This window comes from Mercenaria mercenaria, chromosome 10 (genome assembly GCF_021730395.1).
Source record: "Mercenaria mercenaria strain notata chromosome 10, MADL_Memer_1, whole genome shotgun sequence".
Lineage (NCBI taxonomy): Eukaryota > Metazoa > Mollusca > Bivalvia > Venerida > Veneridae > Mercenaria > Mercenaria mercenaria.
In genome coordinates, this window is record NC_069370.1 from 48,129,302 (window position 1) to 48,152,652 (window position 23,351).

The window sequence follows — 23,351 nt, forward strand, 5'->3', positions numbered from 1 at the left end:
GAACCATGTCGATATATTGCTGATATGTTTGTTCAATATAAAGTACATAACACATTGCGACGGGTTTTCAATATGCCGGTGGCTCAGTTACTGTTGTATTTTGCAATGAAACGGTGAAATCGAGCGAAGATTCGGTCAACTTAAGTCGTCGTCAGGGGCATTATACTATACAACATAAAATCGTTTCAAGAAAGTAATACATTGTGTCGACGGAAAATGTAAAGTTGATCATTTTTCATCTGTTAGAAAATGGGCACCAAAATATTTCATGTAATAGGAAATTGGCACGAATCCTTGGTACTGCTGTATTTCACAATGTTCAGGAGGGCTTGAGGGTGGATTGAACAATGCCGATATGTTGCTGGTATGTAAGTGCAGAACTTACTACATAATGCATTGCCGGCGGGTTTATTCGTTCAGACGTTGCTTTTCTTTCATTCCAGAAATTTTTTGAATTTTTAGTTAATAATGGAAGCAAAAGAAAAAAATTGAAAAGAATTTCTTTAATATCCAACCATACCAAGAAAAAATGAATAAGATGTTTTACACCCACGGGTTGTAACTGAAAAAATCAGAGATAGATTCAGCCTTAGCTGCAATGGGTTTTTCTTGACCCTGTTCCACAACATGACCTAAGAAAATGACACAAACTTTACAAAATTCACTGTCTGATAAATTAATTGTCAACTTTGCTTCTTTTGAAGTAATCCTTGATCGCCTGCAGATGGCTTTGCCAAGTGTCATGGTATATGATGACATCGTAAATGTATCCATCCCATCCATATGTCCAGAAATAATGAAATTTACAAGTCACTGAAACGTTGTAAGTGAATTTTCATACCAAATGGCATGGCTTTGTACTGGAATAATCTTTCATGTGTAACCATGGCCGAAACTTGTTCAGTTTTATCTGTGAGGAGAACTTGCCAAATTCCTTTCAACAAATCAAGTTTTGTGGCTAATTTTGCATGTCCAACTTTATCAGTACAGTTGTCAACTCTAGGCATAGGAAATGAATCAGTTTTTGTGATGCTGTTTACTTTTCTGTTCACAACCGGTAAGATTTGTTAGGTTTTGGAACAAGAATACATGGGTACCTCTCATACTGTTTCTCGGTTCCATGAAATCATTGTCCAATAAATATTTTATTTCCTCTTTTAAATGTTTTTGTTTTGTTGGGTTCATCTGTAAATTGAATGTCATGAAAGATTTATAAGTTCTAGTAAATATATCTGGAAGCAAATGCTCATATTCATGGATAAGTTATTTCAGCTCATCTCTTTGCTGAAGTTCCAAATGGAAAAGGTTTTCATCCAGGTGTTTACAATACAATACAATACAAATTTTATTTAAAGTTATATATAAACAGGAAAACATTAGCTATGTATAGCTATTTACCGACATAGATAACAAAACAAGTAGCATGCAAATCAACATATAAGTTACTACACATATATTAATCACAAAATGGGCATACGCATTGAATATATAAATACATGTTAAGACCTGTGAGAATTGCGCTAATCTTGACCAAGGGCCTAAACACTTCTCTAAAAAGTAACAACATAAAACCTGCAAGGAAAAAAAGACACAAACTGTATACATTTGTATATTTAAGAAATATTTTAAATATCAACTGTTACCTCATATCAGATTTGAGGTAAACTGATTAGCACTACTCTCCCAGTGGTTCAATAAGAATGGTTCCAATACAATATAATGGTAATATTAAAACTACAGATTGCTAAAACATAAATAAAAAAGCACATACATGGTTAGGCTAAATCAGAGCAAAGCTGGAAATAAAACAAAGAAAAGCTTAAAAACAACTTGCAAGCCAAACTGAAAGAGCACACAGAGAAGCTAACCAAAACAAAACAAAAAAACAACAACAACAAAACGACGACTGGGAACTACAAGTAAAAAGAACAGGAGCAGCTCTCACCGTTCCAGGCATTAATCAGACTTTTGAAGTGATGAAAGTTCGTCTCCTCCCTGAAATGCTGAGGAAACGCAAAGAGCTACTGCCGTAATTTTTAGTTCGTACCTGAGGCAACATTGCTGTATTAGTGTACCTAAAAGAATAAGAATTTTCTTTGATTTTAATTGTCATGCAAATAGGCCGGACCATGTTTGTTTACAATTTTAAAAACTTCCAGAGCCATTGTCCCCAGCTTTCGTATTTTCAATGTTGGCAATTTAGATTTAACAAGGAGAGAATCATAGTCCGAAAAATAATCGTCATAAATGAAACGAACAGCTCGTTCTTGTTTTTTTTCAGTTTTTTAGTATTAGTCTCAGGGCAAAAATGCCAAGTCAGAGGACAATAGTTGAAGTTTGAAAGGACAAAAGAGTAGTAAATATTTAGTTTTTCTAATTTACAAAGATATTCACCTATTCTTTTTAATACATTCATTTATCTAGAAGCTTTTTTACATATATTTGCTACTTGTATCTCAAATTTCAGCTTGAAATCAATAGTCACACTAGAAGTTTTACATTATCTTCATGTTGATTGATTGATATGTATCTAACCATATTTCCCTCAAATAGTAATGGTTTCGATTGTCCACAAACCGTCATATTTATGCATAAATACAACTTGTTTCTCGCGAATTCTTCAAGTCTGTTTTGCTACAATTTTAAATTCATCTACAACAAAGCAGGCCTGTATTCATTAACTAGCTTCCAGCCAAGTGCTTGACCGAGAGATGCTATCAACAACACCAATCGCAATAGATTGTCCTTTAATGCGCTCAAAACACCACCTCTAAGGCATTTTATAGCAGTATAAATAACTATACATGTAGTCTCATTCACGGCTTCATTTCCAGGTGATAAATTTTAGCTTTCCATGTGCTAGATAGGTGAAAACAAGTATTTGGAAACATTTACCAAATCTTTTAAAATAAACAAGATGATAATAGCTAAGCATGCGATATGTGAAATGCATGGTTCTTTTAATTAGCACTTTTTACTCTGTTCTATATTTATTTCCATAAAGGTTTCACATACAAGCAGTGAAAAGACTAATTGAAAACACAAATTTCACGGAACATATGCCCGTCATCAAACTGTCTTTATAATTTAACGTAATTAGGTGTTTTATGTCGCAAAAGACGACGCGCTCTTGAAAACACAATTTAAATTTTCTTCCTGAAAACTGCTTCTTAATTAGTCCCCGAGAAACTTGGAGAAGGTATCTTGTTCAAAAGGAATAGGTTCGACACGTGTTCGCGATATGAAAGTTAACGGAATCAAATTTCATTACAATAACTGCTAATTTCTTTCAATATCTCCAAGACTGTAACTAGACACTTCTCATTGAATCTATTTTGAGGGAACAGGCATTTAATATCGTTTTATTGCGTTCTGGAAAAGTCTCTTTAACTCAGACGATCGTTTTCTTGGCAAATACGAAAGTACTGGCAAGGTAAATTAACAAAACTGCCTGTCACATAAACTATATTTATAGCTATCAGGAAATTTAATAAAGGCAACATTTAAAACGTATCCACTTTAATCTGTTGTAACTGTAACCTACGCAGCTGAGGTTTTGTCAAGGTATTGAACATACTTTGGTATTGTCTTTATTCCCTAACAACTTAATGTATTTCGATTTTTAGTATAACCATGTACAACCGATTGACAATTACTTAGTAATTGTTGATGTTAGTGTAGCCGATCATCTGGCAGAAAACTTTCCTTTGGTTCTGTGTAATGTTCCGATGTAACAAACTGCTTTAGTTCTCTTGAATAGTAATGATACATGTTAAATAATGATTTGGTTCTTTAAAATGGTAACGTTCATATGTTAAATATTGCTTTGGTTCTCTAGTATAGTAATGCTCGTGTGTTAAATATTGCTTGGTTCTCTGGAATAGTAATATTTGTTAAATATTGCTTTGGTTCTCTAGTATAGTAATGCTCGTGTGTAAATTTATTTTATATTACTTGGTTCTCTGGAATAGTAATATTTGTTAAATATTGCTTTGGTTCTCTGAAATAGCAACGTTTGCATGTTAAATATTGCTTGGTTCTCTGGAATAGTAATATTCACATGTTAAATATTGCTTTGGTTCTCTGAAAGGGTAACGTTCGTATGTCAAATATTTCTTGGTTGTCTGGTATAGTAATGCTCGTGTGTTTAATATTGCTTTGGTTCTCTGGAATAGTAACATTCGTTTGTTAGATATTGTTTGATTCTCTGGAATAGTAATGTTTGCATGTTAAGGGTTACTACCCGTAATAGGCCTCAATTTCACCGAAAGCGTACATACAACTTGATAATGAAAGTTTTAAAATGTGAAACGATAGAAATAAGGTGCATATTGACAAGTTATATAGTGACAGAAGTTCTCAAAAAAAATCCTTAAGATTACTGCCCCTGATTATTTTGGTTTTTCATGAGTTATCTCCCTTGAAAACTAGAAAAAAGTAATTTTCTCCCTTTCCTTACGGGGAATTTTAGATTTCTTTTTGATATTTGTATCAGAATCATATAATGCAGCTTTCTACCGCAAAATTTTCTGGAAACTCAAGTTCAGTTTCTCATAATCGAAGAAATGATATATTTCCCATAGGCATCAATGTTAACTTCAATGCCGATTATCTCCCCAAAAAATGATAAAAATTGAAAAATCTCTCGGTGAAACATTTTGAATGTCTATAAAGTGACCAAATTTCATTTAAATATTATCATCCAGTTACAAGATTTGAATTATGACTATTACACCATGTAATCCTTAAATATTGCTTTGGCTCTATGGAATAGTAATGGTCGCATTCTAAATACTGCTTAGTTCTCTGGGATATTAATGTTCGTATTCTAAATATTGTTTCGGTTCTCTAGAATAGTAATGTTCGCACGTTAAATATTGCTTTGGTTCTCTGGAATTGTAATGCTCGTATGTTAAATATTATTCGATTCTCTGGAATAGAATGTTCTCATGTTAAATATTGCTTTTATTTGGTTCCCTGGAATAGAAATGTTCGCATGTTAAATATTGCTTGGTTTTATGGAATAGTAATGATCGTATGTTAAATATTGCTTTGGTTCTCTGGAATAGTAATGCTCATTTCTTAAATATTGGTTGGTTCCCTGGAATAGTAATGTTCGTTTGTTAAATATTGCTGGTTCTCTGGAATAGCAATGATCGTATGTTAAATATTGCTTTGGTTCTCTGGAACAGTAATGTTTGCATGTTAAATATTGCTTTGGCTATATGGAATAGTAATGGTCGGCATAGTAAATACTGCTTTGTTTCTCTGGGATATTAATGTTCGTATGTTAAATATTGATTTGTTTCTCTAAAATAGTAATGTTCGCATGATAAATTATTGCTTGGTTTTCTGGAATAGTAATGTTTGCATGTTACATATTGCTGGTTCTGCAGAATAGTACTGTTCGTATATTACAATATTGCTGGTTCTCTGGAATAATTATGCTCGGGTGTTAAATATTACTGGTTACCTGGAATAGCAATGTTCGGATGTTTCTTCGGAAGAGTAACGTTCGGATGTTAAATATTGCTTAGCACGATTAGTACGGTAATAATATTTTCTGCAATTGTTATGAAAATCTCATTAGCATTCCTTCTTTTAATGTGTACCAAGCTGAGGCAAGGAGGCATGAGCTGTTGCACTTCTCATTACCTGTTACAAACAGACTCGATCAAACCGAGTGTGCTGTTATTTTGTTTGCTCCCAATGGATCTTCATATAGCCTGTTCCCCTATATTCTCGCGGTACTAGTGACACTAGATACAGTAAGCAAGCACATAAAATATAACAGTTATTTTGTTTAATAAATAATTTAAAATAATTCATTATCTATCAAAACGTAAAAGTTTTGACATAAAATATAATTAAAATACTCCCGACAATCACGTGTCAACATGTACACTTTCTACCGTTTTGATTTTGTATGTCCTTGGTATTTTCGCGTTAAAGATGTTGTTGTTGTAGTTGTAGAATTATTGTTAGGTTACTTACCACGATATTTGTTTATTTCCGGTACACTAAGGAATTCTGTGTCTGTTTGTAAAAATAACAGTTTAATTATAACAATATTGGTAAAATTATGCGAAATGTTCAACACCCAGTACTTAAAATTTACTCATTTTGACAGCATGTACATCTGAAAGAGCTGTCTCTTCTCAGAACCCTGACCTTTGAACCTTTGTACGTGACCACTAAATCCAGTCCGTTTCGGAAATTATGGTACCAAGGCGGGAATTAAGGGGAAGCGGGGCATTGTTTGGATGAATGTTTCTCATTGCAGAGTTGGTGCAGCCGTTCTGCGCATGCGCGGAATTATTATCAAATGAAACGCACGGCAAAAATACTCATTTTTTTGCATGTCTGCACGCATTTAGTGTATAATGTGCATAATATACTGACTAAAGGTTAGGGTTAGAATCACCATGGTTATAAAATATATACATTTAAGGTATTTTTGTTCAAATTTAGTTAATCCGGTATATACCGGAGTCTGTAATATATCACGGGCGCACCAACTCTGTATTTAGTCACAGCCTTGTTGGATCGTCGTTCATCCGAATCGGGCCTATTTATAACAGACAACATAAACAAAACATTGGCGAAAACGCTGTCAATAAGTAAAAAATACAGGATTTGGGTTTAATTGGATAGAAATTTAAGTATTTCAACTATTTTGAAAGTTAACTCACCAAAATTCTATGCATTCTGGATAAATTTATTAAAATTTGAACTGAAAATGAAAGTAGGTTGTTTGTAAACAATGTCAAGATGGCGCTGCTGTGCAAAACGGAAATAACGCGAAATTACCAATGACGCGGGAATACCGCGGACAACTATACATTTTATTTTGAAATCTATGAAAGTGGGCATCAAGGTCAAATATATGTGACAGGTAACTTTATTTAGCCATAAACAACAATTACAGAGCATAGGTAATAAAACAACAACAGCATACATGTCAGTTGAGCATTATCTTTTGACTAGAAATATATCAAACTGTTATCCACGGGAATTTCATGATTCAAACTTAATTTGATTCAAACAAAACACTCACATTACTTAGGCACTCATATATTCGTTCTTTTGTATGTATCTAAATATCGTAACAGTTTTATATCCTAGAATTCCTCAAAGATCATAGACACGAAAGTTCATTATCTTAGCAAAACTACATCGAAAGTAAAACAAAATATCAGAGGCCTTTCTCATTATGACAACCTGACGTGAAGTATGTGTGTAAATGTAAATGAAAAAAAAAACACGAAATATAACAAGAATAACTTAACTCATAAAGATGAATACACAGACACTGGTGATTTATAACTAATAAATAAATTCAAAAGTTTTTTCAGAAATGGGAAGAAAAGCATATAAATGATATATGAATAAAAATATAGTTAATATATAAAATATTGCTTGGTTCTCTGGAATAGTAATATTCACATGTTAAATATTGCTTCGGTTCTCTGAAAGGGTAACGTTCGTATGTCAGATATTTCTTGGTTGTCTGGTATAGTAATGCTCGTGTGTTTAATATTGCTTTGGTTCTCTGGAATAGTAACATTCGTTTGTTAGATATTGTTTGATTCTCTGGAATAGTAATGTTTGCATGTTAAGGGTTACTACCCGTAATAGGCCTCAATTTCACCGAAAGCGTACATACAACTTGATAATGAAAGTTTTAAAATGTGAAACGATAGAAATAAGGTGCATATTGACAAGTTATATAGTGACAGAAGTTCTCAAAAAAAAAATCCTTAAGATTACTGCCCCTGATTATTTTGGTTTTTCATGAGTTATCTCCCTTGAAAACTAGAAAAAAGTAATTTTCTCCCTTTCCTTACGGGGAATTTTAGATTTCTTTTTGATATTTGTATCAGAATCATATAATGCAGCTTTCTACCGCAAAATTTTCTGGAAACTCAAGTTCAGTTTCTCATAATCGAAGAAATGATATATTTCCCATAGGCATCAATGTTAACTTCAATGCCGATTATCTCCCCAAAAAATGATAAAAATTGAAAAATCTCTCGGTGAAACATTTTGAATGTCTATAAGGTGACCAAATTTCATTTAAATATTATCATCCAGTTACAAGATTTGAATTATGACTATTACACCATGTAATCCTTAAATATTGCTTTGGCTCTATGGAATAGTAATGGTCGCATTCTAAATACTGCTTAGTTCTCTGGGATATTAATGTTCGTATTCTAAATATTGTTTCGGTTCTCTAGAATAGTAATGTTCGCACGTTAAATATTGCTTTGGTTCTCTGGAATTGTAATGCTCGTATGTTAAATATTATTCGATTCTCTGGAATAGAATGTTCTCATGTTAAATATTGCTTTTATTTGGTTCCCTGGAATAGAAATGTTCGCATGTTAAATATTGCTTGGTTTTATGGAATAGTAATGATCGTATGTTAAATATTGCTTTGGTTCTCTGGAATAGTAATGCTCATTTCTTAAATATTGGTTGGTTCCCTGGAATAGTAATGTTCGTTTGTTAAATATTGCTGGTTCTCTGGAATAGCAATGATCGTATGTTAAATATTGCTTTGGTTCTCTGGAACAGTAATGTTTGCATGTTAAATATTGCTTTGGCTATATGGAATAGTAATGGTCGGCATAGTAAATACTGCTTTGTTTCTCTGGGATATTAATGTTCGTATGTTAAATATTGATTTGTTTCTCTAAAATAGTAATGTTCGCATGATAAATTATTGCTTGGTTTTTTGGAATAGTAATGTTTGCATGTTACATATTGCTGGTTCTGCAGAATAGTACTGTTCGTATATTACAATATTGCTGGTTCTCTGGAATAATTATGCTCGGGTGTTAAATATTACTGGTTACCTGGAATAGCAATGTTCGGATGTTTCTTCGGAAGAGTAACGTTCGGATGTTAAATATTGCTTAGCACGATTAGTACGGTAATAATATTTTCTGCAATTGTTATGAAAATCTCATTAGCATTCCTTCTTTTAATGTGTACCAAGCTGAGGCAAGGAGGCATGAGCTGTTGCACTTCTCATTACCTGTTACAAACAGACTCGATCAAACCGAGTGTGCTGTTATTTTGTTTGCTCCCAATGGATCTTCATATAGCCTGTTCCCCTATATTCTCGCGGTACTAGTGACACTAGATACAGTAAGCAAGCACATAAAATATAACAGTTATTTTGTTTAATAAATAATTTAAAATAATTCATTATCTATCAAAACGTAAAAGTTTTGACATAAAATATAATTAAAATACTCCCGACAATCACGTGTCAACATGTACACTTTCTACCGTTTTGATTTTGTATGTCCTTGGTATTTTCGCGTTAAAGATGTTGTTGTTGTAGTTGTAGAATTATTGTTAGGTTACTTACCACGATATTTGTTTATTTCCGGTACACTAAGGAATTCTGTGTCTGTTTGTAAAAATAACAGTTTAATTATAACAATATTGGTAAAATTATGCGAAATGTTCAACACCCAGTACTTAAAATTTACTCATTTTGACAGCATGTACATCTGAAAGAGCTGTCTCTTCTCAGAATCCTGACCTTTGAACCTTTGTACGTGACCACTAAATCCAGTCCGTTTCGGAAATTATGGTACCAAGGCGGGAATTAAGGGGAAGCGGGGCATTGTTTGGATGAATGTTTCTCATTGCAGAGTTGGTGCAGCCGTTCTGCGCATGCGCGGAATTATTATCAAATGAAACGCACGGCAAAAATACTCATTTTTTTTGCATGTCTGCACGCATTTAGTGTATAATGTGCATAATATACTGACTAAAGGTTAGGGTTAGAATCACCATGGTTATAAAATATATACATTTAAGGTATTTTTGTTCAAATTTAGTTAATCCGGTATATACCGGAGTCTGTAATATATCACGGGCGCACCAACTCTGTATTTAGTCACAGCCTTGTTGGATCGTCGTTCATCCGAATCGGGCCTATTTATAACAGACAACATAAACAAAACATTGGCGAAAACGCTGTCAATAAGTAAAAAATACAGGATTTGGGTTTAATTGGATAGAAATTTAAGTATTTCAACTATTTTGAAAGTTAACTCACCAAAATTCTATGCATTCTGGATAAATTTATTAAAATTTGAACTGAAAATGAAAGTAGGTTGTTTGTAAACAATGTCAAGATGGCGCTGCTGTGCAAAACGGAAATAACGCGAAATTACCAATGACGCGGGAATACCGCGGACAACTATACATTTTATTTTGAAATCTATGAAAGTGGGCATCAAGGTCAAATATATGTGACAGGTAACTTTATTTAGCCATAAACAACAATTACAGAGCATAGGTAATAAAACAACAACAGCATACATGTCAGTTGAGCATTATCTTTTGACTAGAAATATATCAAACTGTTATCCACGGGAATTTCATGATTCAAACTTAATTTGATTCAAACAAAACACTCACATTACTTAGGCACTCATATATTCGTTCTTTTGTATGTATCTAAATATCGTAACAGTTTTATATCCTAGAATTCCTCAAAGATCATAGACACGAAAGTTCATTATCTTAGCAAAACTACATCGAAAGTAAAACAAAATATCAGAGGCCTTTCTCATTATGACAACCTGACGTGAAGTATGTGTGTAAATGTAAATGAAAAAAAAAACACGAAATATAACAAGAATAACTTAACTCATAAAGATGAATACACAGACACTGGTGATTTATAACTAATAAATAAATTCAAAAGTTTTTTCAGAAATGGGAAGAAAAGCATATAAATGATATATGAATAAAAATATAGTCTAAATACAAAGTTATCACAAATCTGTTTAGTCTTGTAATAGTCATGACAGGATAGGTCAAGGAAGGAAACACTAGTAATTAGTTGTGTTTTTTCTAAATATTACAAACTCTGTTTAGGAAGATTTGATTATAGATATATGTTAATGAACGGAAACGATTACCAAAGTAAATAATGCATTACGTCATAAGTATTAGTAAAAAGACAATCTCTAGGCAATGTTTTAGGTAAAGTACCCCAAATTTTTTTTTTATCTTATTTTAATCTTAAGAAGCACCACACGTCTGTAAACATTATTGAAGACCCAAATCTTCATTTTCATGTACACCACAATCTTCAAAAAATATGACCCCCAACCAAACACAAATGAAAATGTTGTTTAGAGCTCTCATGTACGTTTTATAAACCTACGAGCAATCTGCAAGTTTCAGTTTGACCATTGTCAGTAATTAAACATTCCGCTTTGGTCTGTTGACGAGGGTGTATTAGCACAAGAATTCAGCCATTGATCTTCATTTTTTGAGCGTCAGTTAAGTTCTAAAACATGATTCAAATACGAAATATAACATATCGCAAGTCTAAGAATTTCTATCTTTGACAATTTTTTATCTGGCGGTAGTGTTGGTAAAAGTTTTCTCAATTCTGTGAAGGCCACATTGAACGCCTCCACTCGCACCCTCTCCCTGGTCGCATGGGCTGAACGATATTTCTGCGTTGCCCGTCGTCTGCGCCGCCTTTCTTCACGACTTAATCCAGTGTTTTCTTGGTTTGCAGCGCGTCTTCCCCTGCCACTTCCGTTCTGTAAAACTGGTTCCCGGCTGTTTACATGTGCCATGCTCAGACTCTGCGTATCATGCCCGTTTAGACAATACATGTTCCCGGTGCTTGTGAAAGAAATCGTTGTCAAGCTGGAATCGTTGTACATTGTTTGTGCTTTTACAACTTAAACCTGAAGTGAAAATATTTTTCTGATCTTTTTTGTTCATATTTATATGTATAATATGAATTGCCCATCAAATAAGAGTCGTACAAGCCATGAAAAAAAATTTATCTGTTTACACGAACTGAAATTGTTAAAGCTTCCTAGTTTCAGTAAAATTGCGGTCCTCGTACAATCTATTAAATCATGGTGGTCTTTCAACTGTTATAAACTTATTTATAAATATCTTATTACGTTTATTTATCAAAACAATCGCGTAATTGAAATTATTCCACTCAAGTAAGTATGCGAAAAATAGGCATTACAAGTAAAATTTTTAAAAAACGTGGTCTCCAAACATTTGTGTTGAAATTTTGAAATTAATATCTTTTTTTTTTTTTTTTTTTTTTTTTTGTTCAGACTTTAAACTCTACGTTATATAACGCTTGTAAGCATTTATTACGAAAAACACGTTTACAGTAAATTGTTAGAATAATGTGCTTGACTGCTCTTTTGTTGTTAATGGTTATAAGTATTGACAAGATATATTCTCAACAATAAGTATACCATAGACAAAATAAATAACTTCGCAGATGTTCGTAATGTGTTGCGAGACTTTTGAAAGCCTGCTAATTAGTCGCATAGCTGAGACAGTTTAGAGAAACGGAGAAAACCGGAAAGTTTAGACCATAAAGTTGGTGCTAACGACATTACTCGGCGTAATTATGTCGCTTTAATAAACGAATCGGTCGCTTTAATAAACGAATCGTCTGCCAAATTCTATTAAGGGATCTCTCGAGGGTACCATAGACATCATAATCTTGTAATGATCCAATAATTTAGAAGCAATTTTCTTACGGAGAGGTTTGTCATTGAAATTACCTCTAAGGGAATTTAGTTTTTTTTTTGGTTTGAATAAGACAATTTCCTCTATACGTTAGGAGCTTGAAAAAATGAATAAAAATGGCAAAGTTTTGGTTCCTTTTTTATTCCAACCCAATCATTCTATGTATTTTCACGGACAAAGCACCCAGTACGCGCCGCATTTCGTACTGATCCGGGCTTTGCGTTTTTATAACTTAAAAGTCTACTCGAGTTATATAGTATGTCTCAACGCGGATGAATACGTGCAAATCCGTTATTTAACTAACACGCGTTTGTGAGTCATTCAATATAAAATATTGAAAACAAAGATGCTGCCCGGCATAAAACTTTTGAAATACTGTCACCACGAGAAACTTTTGGGAGAAAGAAAAAGCAAACAATTTGTACTGACTGATTTCTCGTGACGTTCTTTTTACACTCCAAATACATTTGTTCTCCCAATGGAATGCTGCAAAATAATGACTGACACTCCAAGAGAAAAAGATATAAATTCCATTAGTCAAAGTTATGTGTTCATCATCGACACCCAATCATTTGTTTGTCGTAACCAATTTGCCCTAGGTCTGTCTTCAAGTAGGGATGCCTTCAGACAATTCACTTGTAAGAGTGCGCACGTCGTGTAGTTGTACCGGGGTCTATATATGAATATCTAGCGCATGTGTTGACGCCGGAAAAGTAATTTAAAATTATCGACAAAGTTCAAGTAAAGAAAATGAGATTGTATGAAACGTATTATGTAGCAACGTAATAAACACAACTAGAACTGTAATGCGTGGATTAAAGCATGTTTTATATAATTTTACTGTCACAGAAACTGTACTGAAATATTTTAAGATTGTCAAAAATAAATTAAGGTATTTGATACCGAGGTGCCGTCTTTCCACTGGCGATCTTTGTATTGTATAGGAAGTATTACAAATCGTGTAAAATGATGTCTCTTTTTAAAATAAAAATATTTTACTTCTTCTTCATGATGAAGGGCATGAGCTGATTTTTCGACTACTCGCCGTGAATGATTCTAAAGGAAATGACGTTAATTGAATCAGCAGACGATCCGTCAATAGCTAGCAATTTTCTCTTCTTTACGGACTGTCAACACCGTTTCCTTGTAATCCAATTGTACACCGTGTAATGTGATAATGTAAATATTAATCCAATCGCCATGTTGTTGTAACCGAACCTTAGTTACTCTTCTATCTTTAGATTCCGAAGATGAACGGAAAGGGTCTAGGTCGCTGAGACATGCAAGTAAATAGAGATTTCTAGTTCAATTATTTTCGTTTACTGAAGTAAACATTGACTCATTTATCCTCAAAGAAAAAAGATGCATCTTTGCTGAGAAACAATTTCATATGTTAATTTGATGCCCTAGTTATTTTCATCGTGTTTTGTAGTATAATAAAATAGCATTTTGCAAAACATGATCTTAATACACGCTTAACGCAAAAATCAAAATCTGAAATATTAAACGGTTCTTTTTAATGTGTCAAGAACATTTATTTCCTTGTTTGTAGTATAGCAGTTTGATACGGTGTTGAACTCTATTATGGTTTATCATATACGGAAGATATAATCGAACATTTTATGTCGTTTGATATAGAAATGCGCACGTGCTGGCGTCTGGTGAACAGTCTGCATGCGTTAATAGCGATTACCCTGTTGGATTGTTTTCAGATTAAATTGCGCAGTCACATCGGCAGTTCAAAGGCTTCAAATATTTAATTCCATCTTTCAACGGAGAATGTAATAACATATTTTCATTCTGGGTTATATTATAACAATAATTTCTCCATAATAACACAGTGCATCAGCACAAAAGTAGTCCGGCATTATCAAGACGAAATGTTTAACGTAAGCTATTTATGCCGCTTAAGTCTTGTAATTCTTGGCAAGCCGGGTTTTAAGTCTGGTTTCCCGTGGCTTGTAAAGTCAGGATTACATAGCCAAGGAGTGCTTAAGCAATTTTTCTCAAGATCAGCAAAAAAAGAAAAAAAAGAGCGCCGGTTGTATTGTATTTATCCAACTTTGTACAAAGAAAGCGCAGATTATTTTGTATATTTCTCTATATTTAAAATACCTAATCTACAATGTGACATACAAAATAATGTGTGTGCATAATGTTCTGTGACAGCATCTTGATTACCGTTTTCATTAATTATTTTATTGGCTTAGGACATCCATTAAAATATTTATCTATCAAAATATTTCAGTTTTTATATATAATGCTTAAATCTACAAACTCTAATGAAGATGATAATATTGGTTCGATAGCGCGTTAAATTGAACGCATCTGATCAGGCTACTAAAATGCCACACACAGAGTTGTACAAATTTGCTTTAGTTACTCTTATTTTGCCATCACAACGTCCGTTCATAATATAAATAAACGCCGCTAAAGAAGACCCGGCGAGAAACCGAAAGCTACGGCACATGTGTCTGAAAAGGTGGATGGACCGTTATTAAACTTAAACACTGACTGAGAAATGTAAATAGTATTTATTTATAGACCTATAGAGACCTTAATATATGTACATGTATATATATCTACAAGTTAATTTAGGTTTTAGCATAAGTATACTCCGCAACAAAGAGAACCGGGGCCAAAGCTCTGGTTTGATCATTATCGAAGTTTATAAACATTATATATGAATTTTACTATACTCCTCACAATGCCTATTATCAAACATGATCATGATCTAGTAGTCATATGTATGGTAGCTGATCTCTGCCATTTCGTGGCGAGGCGAAATGTCGACGTAACACGAAAGGTCGAAATAATGCTTATTTGTCGTGTGTTCGCCTTTTGACATTCGAGGTGAATACACAAAGTAACGAAACATTGAAGGCGAAATAACGAATTTCAGAGGCGAACACACGAACTTTTGTATTAATCACTTTTCGTATCGACGGGTATTAAAACTTCGTTATTTCGCCTTCAATGTTTCGTTACTTCGTGTATTCGCCTCGGAAGGCGAAAGGCGAACACACGAAAACTGAGCTGTTTTCGATCTTTCGTTACTTCGACCAGCCGACACAAACACACGGCAAATGTATCGTGTAGGGTCTGCCTTAATACACTATGATAATGGCGCAAAATGAGGCGTAATGTATATGGACCGCTCCATGAGAAAACCAACATAGTACGTTTGCGACTAGCATTGATCCAGACTAGCCTGCACATCCGCGCATTGTGATCAGGATCCATGCTGTTCGCGAAAGGTTTCTCTAATTGCAATAGGTTTTGAAACCGAAAAGCATGGATCCTGACCAGACTGGTCTGGATCCATGCTGGTCGCAAACGCACTATGTTGGTTTTCTCATGACGCGGCTCATATATGAATTTTATACCAGAACTGAAATACTTGAAGAGTGACATGTTTTATTGCATATGAAACATAAACTGAGAAAAAATGTATTAATGGTAAAACACTTTATCTAGATAGCAGTCGGCGTAATGATATGCCCCGTAAGACTGACAGAAGCTTAATGAAGGCCTATGTAGCTTACATGTAAATTTAATATTAGTGAAAAAATATCTACACAATGACATCTTTTATTGAATATAAAACATTAGCTTTCGTTTTAGGACAAATATTATTTTATAAATAGCATATTCATTTCAGCAGCATATGTGTAATTGTTATGCGCATGCCTACCGGAAGGCGAATACACGAAAGGACGAAATTGCACATTTGTCGTGTGTTCGTGTCGGCGGGTCGAAGTAACGAAAGGTCGAAAGGTCGAAAACTGTTTATTTCTCGTGTGTTCGCCTTTCGTCTTGCGAGGCGAATACACGAAGACACGACAAAAGAAGGGCGACAACATGAAGTTTTGATACCCGCCGACACGAAAAGTGATTAATACAAAAGTTCGTGTGTTCGCCTAAAAAATTTCGTTATTTCGCCTTCAATGTTTCGTTACTTCGTGTATCCGCCTCGAAAGCCGAAAGGCGAACACACGACAAGTAAGCTGTTTTCGACCTTTCGTGTCAGTTTCGTGTCTTCGACATTTCGACCCGCCGACACGAACAAATATGCATTATTTCGACCTTTCGTGTTTTCGTTACTTCGACATTTCGCCTCGCCGACACGAACACACGAAATGGCAGAAATCAGCCACCATAATATGTATTCTGTGTGAGATTCACAAAGATTCCTCAGATAAGTTAGGTATCCAATTTTGTTGACGACTCCAGAAAATGCAGGATCTGGAGTCATGTTAACGTCAGTCCTATTTACAACTTTGTTGATCTCCTGCTACTTTGAGTTATTCAAATGGATATTCAAATGAGTGGACATTATTAGGTTGTCCGTGAAAAATATTTTTTTATATATGGCAATATCACTTTATAATAACCTAAATGCAATTCAGATTAATCAGTTTATTTGACAAATGAGCAGAAACAAAAACGAAAAAGTATGAAACGATAGAAATGTTTCTTAGAAAAAGTGCAACCAAACCCAGGGGTCGTTGGTTCGAGCCCTATTGGGGTCACGACAAAGACTTCTCATATGGCCCCAGTACTACGATTCTGACTATTTTATATTGTTTGTTCAATAATAGTTTTTAACACTACATTTTGGCCATACACTTAACTTGCCGTATTTCAACATGTCACTGTATCAAATCATTCCAGAATGGAGAATATAAGAAGATTTATTTATGTATGTAACATTGTAACCTATGTCTGTAAAATCACCTTCATGCTTTCCGAATGCCCTTTGTATTCAAAACAACATAGTTTCTGACTATATATAACTCATACTATTATAATGTAATTCATCTTGTTGAGTGATTTATACAAACACACGGCAACTTTTCTCGGTCATCCAGCCCAAAAATGTTATATGGAACAAAGCGGCCAAAGTCCGTGAGAAGTGTCACGTATTGCAGTATACCAGTTTTGTCAGTTTATGAAGACAGTAATGTGTGGTTATGATTCTTTTGGGATTTATTCACTATTTTGTGATATCTTTCATTCATTTTGTGATATCTTTAATTTATTTTATGATATCATTAAATGTATCTGTGATATCTTAAAATATAATGTATTCAAATACACCACTGATTATAATTTAAGATATTATTAATTTAATATATAATATATATTTATAGGCATTTCCATTGGTCTAACATGATTAGTGACAAAAAGTCATATTGACTCGATGGCTGAGTCAAAAACTCGTATGATATATAGCAGTGACGTCATCATATCGACCTTACTAAATAGGGGATATTTTATTGCTTCAGTGTGAGACTGAAATATCTTTCACAAGGAATACTTGACGCAATATTTTCAAGAATGGCATAGCATACGAGTGGAAATGTAAGATATAGTGTTCATGAGTGAAAGATATATTTTTATCTTACATGTAAAAAAAACAGACTTTCTTTATATTTCATGTTTTGACTAAATTTATCCATAATTTATTACTGTTTCTTATCTGTGAAAATTATATTTGATTTTTTTTTCACTGTGAAAATACCAGATATATTGCACTCTAATATTTCAATAATTTGTTGAAAAGTATGTAATAAAAGATAATGATTTCATAATGACACTATGGCTGCCACATTTTCAGTAATGAACATAAACTATATTGATTTCTTGTTAAATCGTAATTATGCTAATTATTTCCTCTAATATTTGTCAAAGGTTTGCATATTTATGAACATAGAATAAAATGTTATTGAACCTATTATTTTTGATTACCTCCCTTTTTGCAGTATTAAAAGTAGCGCTTTTCGTACAATGTAATCATAAACAACATCTATTTGGATAACTGTTTCACTTGAATTTAACATAAAATTTAAAGCCTTATGGAACTTTTAATATATTTTGTGATTATACAAAATGTTTACGAAATATCATAAAATGATTTTAACCTTTAGCATGCTAGATAAATAGTCGTCTGCTGGAAATGTCGTCTGCTAAAATTGTAAAGTTCATTCAATTTGCTCCAAAATTGGAAGAAATATTGTCAGAGTAGCAAACAGCTTGGAACCTGATCAGACGCCGATTTAATCGGCGTCTGATCTGGTTCCAAGCTGTTTGCAAAGGCTGTTAAATTCGCCTGCAGCAGGCTAAGGGTTAAGGATATCACAGAACAGAATATTGAATATCTCTAAGTATTTTTTTTCTTCATATGTATGATTCGACTTCATGATATCCTAAATCTATTTTATGATATCTGAAATACATACTATAAAAATTACCAGTAAATTATTTGAGAATATTTCAAAATATATCTGATTTTATGATATCTTAATTTCTCGTTACTTCAGTAGTGATATCATTAAATCAATTTTAAGTCATCCAAAAATAGTCTTTATTTTCGGATATCAATAATTCATTCAATGATATCATAAAATGAATTTAGAATATCTAAAGTTAGTTTAATGATGTCCTAAACTCAATTTAGTGATATCACGAAATCAGTTTTTATTTTATAATATCTTTAATTAAATTCAATTATATCTTACATTCATTTTGTGGTAGTCAAAATCCTTTATGGATATCATTAAACAGAATTAAAGATATAGTGAAATAAAACCGATCAAATAATCGATTCATACATAATCTGTAAGTCGTTTTGTGATATCTTTCAACGCATTTAATTATATCAAAATAATTAATTATATCATAAGATGAATTTGTGAAATCCATAAATAAATTAATGTTTTCCCAAAATGAATTTGTGATATTCATTAAAGAGTTAAGGATATCAATAATTGAAATTGGATACTACCAAACAGTAAGGCACCCCGTAGATATTTTTACTTCCTTACATACATTATGGAAATTTCAGCCGTGCAATGTAATTTGATATGGAACAGACCATACTAGCTTAAACAATATTTATTGGCATAGTTCCATTTGTAAATGCATATATAAACACTTTGAACGTTCGAAATGGGAATCTTTTAATAGGTTATGGTGTTGTTTTTTAAAATACAAATTTCGCGAGTATTACATACACTGATGTTGTCTAGATTCTATATATAAATAGATTTGTCATTACACTTTAGATATTTCAACATGGAATATGCGACAGGTTACATATATTTGCAATTTTAATGTTATTATTTCAACGGAGAATACACGACATATTACATAGATTAGATATCTAGGATAGAATATGCTTATGTTACACACATTTGTCATAACTGTTTAGATACTTCAATACATAACATGTGACATTTCAATACATAATATGTGACAGTATTACAATTTAGAAATTTCAACACAAAATATGCAATTTAGATATTTCAGCACAAAATATGTGACAGTATTACAATTTAGATACTTTAACATAAAATATGCAATTGAGATATTTTAACACCAAATATGAGACAGTATTACAGTTTAGATATTTCAACACAAAATGTGCGACAAGTTACTTAGATTTGTCATTACTATCTATTTATATTTCCCAACATTTTTAAGGACATTTTTAATTGACAAATAAACAAATGTTCACTCTATTTTTAGGACTGTTTTTACTATTTAACATGTGAACTCCATAATTATCTGGTATCTCACAACCATATAATGTAATTAAACTGTAAATGCAAACCTCCTTCTTCTCTCAACTTTTTTTCCACACTTTGTGCGCTGGCCAGAGTCCCAGGCGGAATATTATTCCATCTTTGGCCGGAATTATCCTGTCACAATGGCTATCGTCAGGAAACGTTGGATGTTAGTGTCGTCTGCCAGATGTTGAGTGCACGTGAGATACACGCGGGAACTGTCTTCTGCAACTACTAATGAAACAACATGGGGACAATTAATTATCAACGCCTGGCTTTTCGATACTGATGTGGATGAAAAATTGAAATTCCTAAACTGAAATTTAAGAAATTGTTTCATTTCATTACTGTGATGAGTGATGGAAAATCTAGCTTTATTTCTAAAATGTATGTTTGTTTTGAGATATTCGTTTTTTCTTTAATGAATGTTTGGGGTCTTATAAGACATATAAGTTATATTCTTAACAATCTTTTACGTGACAACAGATATGTATGACATTCGCAAGCTCTTAAAGAAAATCTTCTATCACTGGAGATGATGTCACGTTTAGCATTTACAAGGCAATTTTATTTCAATTTTATGCAGATCTAAGTAAAACATTATTACTTTTTACAAAAAGACTTTTTGAATAAGTATACAAAATATTCTGAAAAGGTAAGTTTTATGTATAAACTATTGAGAAACGCATTTCTAAGGTAGAATCTAGATCAACTTGTCATTAATTAAATCATTCTTTCTGACTCTCCTGGTCGTCTTCATTATGGTATTAATTCAGTATTTAATCATAAGATACCCGACTAATTCAGTTATAAATTATGTATCTTCCACATACCAAAATATCTGGTCATAAATTTGATAAAAAATATGTAACTCACCTTTGTTTACAGATGATCTCCTGTCATAATTCCAACATTCGTTTTATATTCATAGAAGAGTAACATTTGTTAAAACGATTGAAATCACAAATGAGCTCCTAATTTGACAGCATCTCTTATTTAGCCTTTTAAGTCACGATTTCACGCGCAGTTACTTCTTAAAGAAGCAGCATCTTAAGGTTCATTCTGATTGGCAGACGACATTTAGAGGCGGGAATAGTGTCATGAGATGCGCAACAGACAATTTATCTTCTTTCAGATATCGGTCATATTCTTAACCATAGTAGTTGGCTGTCAAAAAGTATACTAATGAGTCTAATACGCTATTTTAATCATTAAGTGTTATGTTCCTATTAAAAATAGGTGGAAGTATTTTTGCATGTCTGAAAACTGATATTTTTTTTTTAATTAAGCGTTGCTCAAATTGCATGTTTTCCAGTCAGTGAAGACTGAAGAAATGGACTGCATTTGTAACATATTAGCTGTGAAATATGCGTTTACCAATTTCCCTAAAAATACCCTTTGAATAAGAATTAAGAGTTACTCATTGAAACGCGATTATCTTACTAAGTGTAACAAAAACATATACCATAGGTACTTGAATCGCTGTTTCTAAGATCCAAATCGTCCGTTCATTATTTTCCGTATCAAGACTTCACGACTCCGCCTAATACATGTTTTCTATCATTTAATGACGTGCAACGGAGAAAACGGACATTTCATTCATCAAATTTGGCAAAAATACAAAAGTAACCCCTAAAATTAAAAGAAAAATAGTTGGTCTAGTTTTCTTTACACAAGTGTAAAAACATTTCAGCCGAAACGCGCTTGAAAAGCCGAACGCATGTCTACATTATGCAAAACCAGAAGAATGCGTCCCTATTCACGCGCGTATGGAGAATGTATTCACTGGGAAATGAGATGTGGAAATGAGGCACTACAAAGCGAAGCTTATTAATTCAGTCCAAGTTGCCGCATGTACCTTAAATAAAGTGTATTCTAGGAGGTAGCATGGGGCCTCATCCAATGGTAAACTGGAAAAGTTTCCATGTAACAAAGTTTTGTTACCTACTCATGTCCTGGTATATCAGTAAATATAAAGCCAAAGACACCGTTCGACGTTACAACACATGTAGCGCCGTTTAATACAGGTGTTCCTCGCTCTCAAATCAAACTTCAATTATTTGATTAGCTTTGAAAAGGAATCGCAGGAGGAGAAATTCAATGTCGAAAATTTAAAAACAAACTCAGGTAGCCTAATACCAGCGCTCTAATTAGCAAAATTATTCCGTCACAGAAATTTCAATAAAGTTCCAGAGCAGTAATCGTACTAATTATGGTTTTGTAACTTTTCCCGGGCTCTTTGATTCCAAACCTTTCCCAAAAGTCTGAGAAAAAATTGTAATTGCTAGTTTGGGTAAAGGTTCGGGTTAAATGAAGCGTATGTGTGGGCCCCACCCTCAACCAATTTGTAACAAAAGAGCCGCGCTACCCATTAATTTGAAAGTAATAAAGGAACAATTTCTAGCATACGGTTGTCGGAACGGAACAATACGTTGATGACAGGTTTTGAATGAATGAATCGTGGCGGCTTATCCTGTATGCGCTTATTTTCTTCAGAATAATTACCAGTATACGTTTTGTTTTTGTTACAACAGATAGTATTCGTATTATGTGAATTGTGACCTAGCATTAACTCGTGCCATTCTTGGATGACTCTCGTTTAACCTTTGCTAGTACCGTAGCTTTTTTGCAGGAATCAAGATAGTATCATCTAACACAGGTGAGGAGCTTGAAGTTATAAAATAGACAGAATTTTCAATATTACCATGACAAAGGAATATTTGCTATGTAAGACGAATTTTACATTTGGGATATGACTTCTTTTAGAAAAAAAAACTCTGATATTGAGTTTTAATAAGGGTACATATGCATACTTAGTAGAATAATTTATGTAACACTGAATATATCGAAAACAGCCGTGAAATTCAGAATAATTATATACTATAGTCAACTGTATACAGAGAACAACTTGTAAATGATATTAGTTCAACGTTATTCTTTTCATAAAATATCAGAAAAAAAGGTAAGTTATCTAGGTAAAAATGCGAAATAATATAAAAAATAATGTTCAGTATAAACCAATGGGAGTCCAAGCGCGGAATGTATAGTCGACGCCCCCAAACCCCACCACACCTCACCGCACCCGTCCTCAAAACTAAAAACTCTGGAAACGAACATATATTTCAGAAAACCTAAAATTGAAACATCAGTAATTTTAGCCAAATTTATGGATCGCATCGCTCGCAAAACCTAATATCAGCAGTAATTATTAGTGCTGAAATGGTGGCA

The 23,351-nt window shown here is 33.2% G+C and overlaps 2 long non-coding RNA genes across 2 annotated transcripts; both read right to left on the minus strand.

The window, feature by feature from the left end:
• Window positions 1-494: 494 nt before the first annotated feature.
• Window positions 495-7,394, minus strand: LOC123561666 (uncharacterized). Its single transcript, XR_006688484.2, has 3 exons — window positions 6,693-7,394; window positions 1,946-2,075; window positions 495-1,185 (listed from the first exon to the last, which is right to left on the minus strand). It is a non-coding gene; the product is annotated as an uncharacterized LOC123561666 (long non-coding RNA).
• Window positions 7,395-11,481: 4,087 nt separating this feature from the next.
• LOC123561665 (uncharacterized) lies at window positions 11,482-21,127 on the minus strand. Its single transcript, XR_006688483.2, has 3 exons — window positions 21,000-21,127; window positions 20,171-20,357; window positions 11,482-11,738 (listed from the first exon to the last, which is right to left on the minus strand). It is a non-coding gene; the product is annotated as an uncharacterized LOC123561665 (long non-coding RNA).
• Window positions 21,128-23,351: the final 2,224 nt, after the last annotated feature.